Source organism: Callorhinus ursinus, unplaced genomic scaffold, assembly GCF_003265705.2.
Source record: "Callorhinus ursinus isolate GAN/ISIS: 27379988/994484 unplaced genomic scaffold, GSC_fseal_2.0 scaffold1, whole genome shotgun sequence".
Lineage (NCBI taxonomy): Eukaryota > Metazoa > Chordata > Mammalia > Carnivora > Otariidae > Callorhinus > Callorhinus ursinus.
This window is the reverse complement of record NW_027397063.1, coordinates 135187684-135194674: the sequence shown is the minus strand read 5'-3', so window position 1 is coordinate 135194674 and position 6991 is coordinate 135187684. Positions and strand designations below refer to the sequence as shown.

The following is a 6991-nucleotide window of genomic DNA, read 5'->3' as shown; positions in this document are numbered from 1 at the left end:
AGCCTGGGGGGAGCCCTCTGCCTCCCTTCCAACTCCACTCAAGGCTGGAGCATGCCAGGAGACGGAGAACGTGGCTGGAACAGGCAGGACGCAGCAGTGCTGAGCGCTTGGCAGCGTTCTCCGCCGCTTCACTTCACTTGCCTGCCCTCCGCTCTTCTTGCCGCTTGGTGATCAGGTATTTGAAGAACTCGTACACAGACCATGCGATGGCTGTGGAGGGGATCTGGTAAATGACTCGAGCCTGCACCCCTCGGAAGTAGGCGGTCACCCCGCCTACTTGATACACCGTCCTGAAGGCACTGGCCATGCCTGTGATGTGTCCTGTGATGTTCGAGTTCAAAGCCAGGGATTCCTGCGTGTTGAGCAGTGTTTTGCAAACGTCCAGTGGGGTTGTGGCAGCAGCAGCTACAGCTCCAGCACAGGCTCCAGAGAGAACGTGGGAGCTGGGGTTGTACCGTCTCTGGGGGTTAAAGTGCTCCTGCAGGAACTCATAGGTCATGAAGTGAATGGCTTGGAAGGGAACATTCATGGTCAGCTGCGTGGTGTAGCTACGATAAAAGGCGCCGGCCCCTTCATTTTGCCACACTGCCCGTACACAGTCTGTCACCCGGTGGTACGGTGAGTTGTACATCTGCATCCTCTGCTTGACCACTGGTGGTGCCGTCAACATGAAGGAAGGAAACGATGCCAGCAATCAACCGGTGAGCAAGCATATCCAGATTCAGAGTCCCAAGTCAGCGGGTCAGCCATTGGAATGGAGAGAGGAAAAAAAATATGAGTGACCTGTCACTAATATGTTAATACGTTAATGTCTCATACGTTAAGGTTTCCCTTTTTTGAGAGGGAATAGGAGAAGACTGATAAAGGGCCAAAATATAACAGACCCACTTCTAGTAGGATTTCCTTAAAACCAACCAGTGAGGGGCACCTGGGTGACTCAGTTGGTTGGGCATCTGCCTTCAGCTCAGGTCATGATCCCAGGGTCCTGGGATCAAGCCCCGGGTCTGTCTCTCTGCTCAGCGAAAAGCCTGCTTCTTCCTCTCCTGCTCTCCTGGCTTGTGCTCTTTCCCTCTCTCTCTGTCAAATAAATAAATAAAATCTTATTTTTAAAAAAATGACCAGACTCAAGTATATGATTATTTAAGTGCAATTGTGTCAAAGAGAAAGAGAAAAAGAGTTGTTTACATATAAAGAAGGATCAAAAGAAATATTGGAGATTTTTCGCTTTAAGGGTCATATTAAGGTCACCTGTGACTTTTGTTTCCAAGTGATTTTTACCTTGTTGTTTTTTAATGAATTTATATCAAAACTCTCAGGTACTGCTCTTATAAATCTTGGCTTGGATCTTCCTTGCTACTGTGCCATTCCACATTTCCATCAATTTCTAGCAGGATTTATTATGTGCTCTGGAATAGCAAAAACTAAACTTGAAGTCAGAAAGCATGCTATAAAGCTTTTCTTCAATGATCGCTGGCAGGAGTGAAGAAGGGGTGAACAAAAGACAATGTAAGGGAAAGAAATGTTTAACCACAGTAATACGCTGCCTCCTCTAAATGTGTATAAAGATTGAATTCTCTTAAACTATATGTAAAAAATTGTGTCCAAAAGCACTATAAACACAAAGTACAAACTCAAAAACTAATATATATGTTCACCTGTGTGTGTATTTGCCACTCATATCACCAAATTTCAATGGATGACTGAAAAGGAACAAAGTAAAATGAAAAAAATGAAATACAAGTGGCACTTAAATTATGGGAAAATACTCATTTTTATTTGTAATAAGAGAAATCTGAAATAAAATTATGAGATGATGTTGTTCATCTTTCTCACTAATGCGTTTTGATTACACCCACCTTTGGGTGTGAATGGTTACATCCTTCATGGAAAAAATTTAGCAATTTTTTTGGCAGTATAAATAACGTACAGTTTGAACCCAGGATTCTACTTCCAGAAACTCTGTTATGCTTCTATATGTGAGAAATGACGTGTGTACAATAACTAACAGTATGTACATTATTCAGTGTTCCATTATGTGTTATAGCAAAAGATTGGCATCACTTAATGAGATCTAGAAGATTTGTTAACAAATTAGGAATGCAAAGCATAAATAGCAGTCAACACTTAGATCCACATTCTCCTTCTAAAACGGCCCCCCAAAAGGGGGTGGTGTCTTTGATATGTCATTCTCTATTTGAAGGTCATGAACCTTTGCCTTAGTAAAAGTTACAAAGAATGCAAAATTAGGAAGCTGTTAAAAAGAACAGAACGCAGCTCTGTATTGAAACAGAACGATCTTGAGAAATATGCTATAAAATCCAGCAGGACACCCATGCACAAGGGAGCCTGGATGGTGCATTTCTTAGGATTCAGCCTCCCAAAGGCACTGAGCAGGACAGCGAAGGTTGGAGAATAGCTCTACCGGGGCGAAGGAAGGAAAATAGAAAATCATCACATTATTATAAAGCATGCCTCTCACAGTGTTGTTGCCATGAGGATCAAAACTGGCAAAATGCTTTGAAAAGCACAATGTGTGATATGACTGAAACAACTATTTATTAGCCTGTTGGATCCATTCAGGGGGCAAGCTCCTCACAGTTTCCAAGTGAGACTTAAATTTTCATCTGTCAGTTACTTGACTGCAGATACAACTTGAAATGCTTAGAGAATGAAAAACAAGAGTTTTGAGTAAGACCATTTATAAAAGTCACCCAAGACTGGCAACCATCCTTTGTGACCATGTCCCTTTAAAAACACTGAGCTCCAATCACTCTGACCTCAACTCAGAAAGAGTCGGGGGAGAAGGTCACAATAGAAAAACACAAGTAAATGAGGTGCTCTCCTGTTCTTTCCTTGGGTTTGGACTGTCATAGACAAAAACATCTACCTTTACCTCTTAACACCAGATCAAATCTTGGGTGGGAACTTTCTCAAATGCTAGATTTACTGTGGAGCATGTTTTGACCTCCCCACCTCTCATTTTCCTGAAATCCCCTAGCACTTTATTTTGTATTCTTTACATGCGGTATCTCATCTTATATGCTGCACCTTTGTCATGTAGGGACCGGGAGGTCCATTGCACAGAGGAAGCAAGCCCCGATTTGTTCACCATTTTGAGTTATCATCTAAAATACCATCACAGTGCCAGATACTTAGTAAGTGTTATGGGCTAACTTGTGTCCCCCTATAATTCGTATGTTGAAACCCTAGCCCCCAGTCTCTCAGGATGGAACAATATTTGGAGATGGAGACTTTCAGAGGTAATTAAGTTAAAATGAGCCCTTTCGGGTGGGCCCTATCCAATCTGACTGGTGTCCTTATGAGGAGAGGAAGTTAGCACACACAGACACCCGTCTGTGAGGACACGTTGAAAAGTCAGCCATCTATAAGCCAAGGAGAGAGACCTCAGAAGAAGGCAAAGCCTGCTGATACCTTCGTCTCAGAGTACCAGCCTCTAGAACTATGAAGAAATAATTATTTGTTGTTCAAGGCACCCGGTCTGTGGTATTTTGTTCGACAGCCCTAACACACTAATACAGTAGGTATTCAAAGAAATAAGACTACTGAGCGCAGCTGCCAAGTCACACTGCATGTCTAAACTTGACTGGAACTCAATTTATTTAATTCCTGGAGAGTATGTATCTGAACACATAATTAAAGCTAGAGAATGTGCTTGTCGTTGAAGAGAAAGTTGGTAGAATTCATTCACAATGAGCATTCTGTAGGGTAAGAAGGTTGAGAATTTAAGAGTTTGTGTGCCAGAATCAGATAGCCCCTTGATCAAATATCAGCTCCATTCCTCCCTGTTTTATCGACTTTGGACAAGTTATTTCAACCTTTGATGCACAACTTCCTCATCTGTAAAATGGGCATAACACTAATTTTCTCCCTAATGGGGTTGTTGCAAGCATTAAATAAGTTCATGAAAAGTGCTGAGAACAGTTCTGGGACCAGAGTAAGCACTCAAATTTTTAAAAAAGTTCTTATATACTAAAGCTAGTTATAAACTAGGGTGACTGTAGCAGCCGATACAAAAAGAACAAATGAGGGGCTCCTGGATGGCTCAGTCAGTTAAGCGTCCACCTTCGGCTCAGGTAATGATCCCAGGGTCCGGGGAATCAGCCCTGCGTCTGCTCCTTGCTCAGCAGGGAGTCTGCTTCTCTCTCTCCCTGTGCCCCTCCCCCCAACACATGCTCACTCGCTCTCTCAAATTAATTAATTAATTAATTAAAAAACCACAAAAGAACAAAAAGAACAAATGAATCAGCACCTGTCTTAGGTGATCAGATAATTGACAAACACTATCTCATATTCTTACATCCTCAGAATCAGAGGAGTGTGGCTTAGTTCATAGCCACAGAATCAGAGCCTCAACAGCTTAAGGAAGTGAGTGACAAGATAGTAGACTTTTTGGATGCCATTTTGCCTAAGAACAGGTGCCCTTTTACCATTGACTTCCAAAGACTATTGACAAATATGTACTCAAAACTTACAAGCAGAGAGTTTTGGTGTGACTTGTGGTATAAGTATCAGTTTCCAAATGACAGATGAGGGAGAAGTTGCTAGTGCAGTAGGATCTGCCTGTAGGAAGAATGAGGAGGATTCTGGGTCATTTCTAGAGCAACACTGACTAAACATCAGTCAGTGTTATGATGAGTCTTAACTGAAAGGCAGACAACTGGATGTGTAGGCATTCTGGGGGTTATTTACGGTCTCAAATCCTGAATCCAGAGGAGGTAAGGGTGATATAGGGAGCTGATATTATCCATCAGTATTCCATGCTGGTGCAGCCTTTCTTGGAAAGAGCTAGATGGATGAGAAATAAGATGACCAGCAAGGACCTCAGACACTGACTCATCCTAGAATTTGTATTAGTGGTCTTCCCTTTAGCTTTGCAGGTATTGGAGGGAGTGAAGAGTCTCATTAAAAGTCACGACCTGATCTCTACACAGAGAAACTAAATGATATGTTCCTCAGTCCCCTCTGTAAAGTAGAAATAACCATAACATCCAAACCACAAAATTGTTCTCTCTTGTAAAATAATAGGTGTTCAGGCACTCAGAACAACAATATCTAGTGTATGGCATATTGTGAGCATGCATGGCTGCCTATGCACCACACACATATTTTCTCTCTTTCTCTTTCTCTAAAAATATCAATTCCTACTCCTTTCTCACTTTTCTTTCTGTAGAAGGGGTGATAACTTTAGAATGATGTCTTTCATTTATTGAGCCCCTACTATGTGCCGGGTGCTATTTGATTTTCATTAACAACTCTGTAGTGTAGACAGAGTAGACACTGTCTCTTATTATAGATATGTCTCAGGAGAAGTGAGTACCTTGCCCAAGCTCTCACTATCAGTGAATGAGAGATGGGGATTTGACCCCAAGCTTGCTAGTGATAGCACCACCCATTTTCCATACTACCACTTCAATAGTTTACAGGAAAGTTTGCACTAAGTTCATTTCGTTTGTCGATTGAGTCATGAGGACTCGATCACTTGGTCTGAACAGGTGGCTCATGGTTCTCAGTTCTATAAGATGAACAAAAGACTCTTTGCATAGTAGAGACTGGCATGGAGTAGGTATAGCCCACTTTCCTGTCTCCCATCAAGAGTGGTGATTTCACTGGTGGCAGAAATGCCTCTGTGTAATACAAGGACCAGGCACTGTCTCTGCTTTGTGGCTCCAGCTGGGAGCGGATAGGGGTGGCCACTTGGTTTCTCCCATCCTGCCTCTCTCATAGGGATGTGGTTGGGCTGTGAATCACCATTTTAACACTTGCACACAGATCTATGATGTCAGAGGATATGGGAGTTTCAGTTGGAGTATGAAAGAGAACAAGCTGCTACAGTGATCGAAAGCTTTCTAAACTCTTCCAGAAAACACACTGGTTCAGGACTCCCAGCTGAAGAAGGTCATAAAAAGTTGCCAACAAGAACCAAAGGGCCTGTAGTACCACTCAGATCTCTATATTCCTTTTACCAGCCTCCCTGGGTGCTGCTGCTAACAGTTCACAACTGCAATCCTCTTCAGAGGATTGTCCTCAGGCAGTTGGAGCTGCCTAGCCCAGAGGTGTCTGAGGTTTATGCCCTGACTCCCTCTATCATCACTCAGGACATCCCTGAGCCAATGACTGACCAGGACAAGGCTCAAAAGATTCACTCTCTCATCTCAAGATAGGACAGAACTTGGTCTATAGTTTGCCTCCCAAGGCTCCATGTGAGATGAGGATGAGGCTAAGTATCACCTGAAACCACTTCTTTGCCTAGATCTTCTCCTCCCCTATCCCACTTTTCTCACTTTCTGACCAGTTTCTCCTGGAAGTTCTCCTTCAATAAATTACCTGCATAAAAATTCCCGTCTCAGGGTCTGCCTCTAGGGTCTAAAGAATTGTCGGGAGCCAGACGATAGATCGGCAGAGCAAAGATGTAAACTGTAGAGACCAAAAGGCTGAGAGGAAGGGGAAAAGTGCTTTCTGGATGAGTTCCTATGACTGACCCTCTCTAGGATGTCTGCAGGATGGCCCCAGATGTGGCTATGGGTGGTGAGGGCAGAAAGGAGGTGACAGGGAGGGGGCAGAGAAGGAAACCCAAGAACCCCCTCCAGGAATCCCGAAGTCTCTGAAGAATTACCCCATACCCAAACTCAGCTAGATCTATAAAGTTTCTTCTACTCTTTCCACCAAGAGTTACAAACACCCAAGTCTAGGTCTTGAATCCTGTCATATTTTTCAATCTCTAAGGAGGTGGGGAGGAGGGCGCATTATTAGAGTAGCCAGTGTGTGGGGACGCCTGCCTTGCTACAGATATTCTCTTTTCTTTTCTACTGGGGCATGGAGAGGAACCGTAGACTGTGGCAGCCATCCAACACTGGGGCCCTCAGGATCTGTAAGGTATGGATCCCCAAATCTTTAGAGACAACTAGAGGCATTCAATTTCTTTATTCAACCTCGAAATATGTACTTTGTTCAAGACATTGTTCTAGACCTT

At 43.2% G+C, this 6991-nt stretch overlaps 1 pseudogene; it reads right to left on the bottom strand.

The window, feature by feature from the left end:
• Positions 1–7: 7 nt before the first annotated feature.
• On the bottom strand, positions 8–983 carry LOC112823078 (mitoferrin-2 pseudogene; annotated as a pseudogene).
• Positions 984–6991: the final 6008 nt, after the last annotated feature.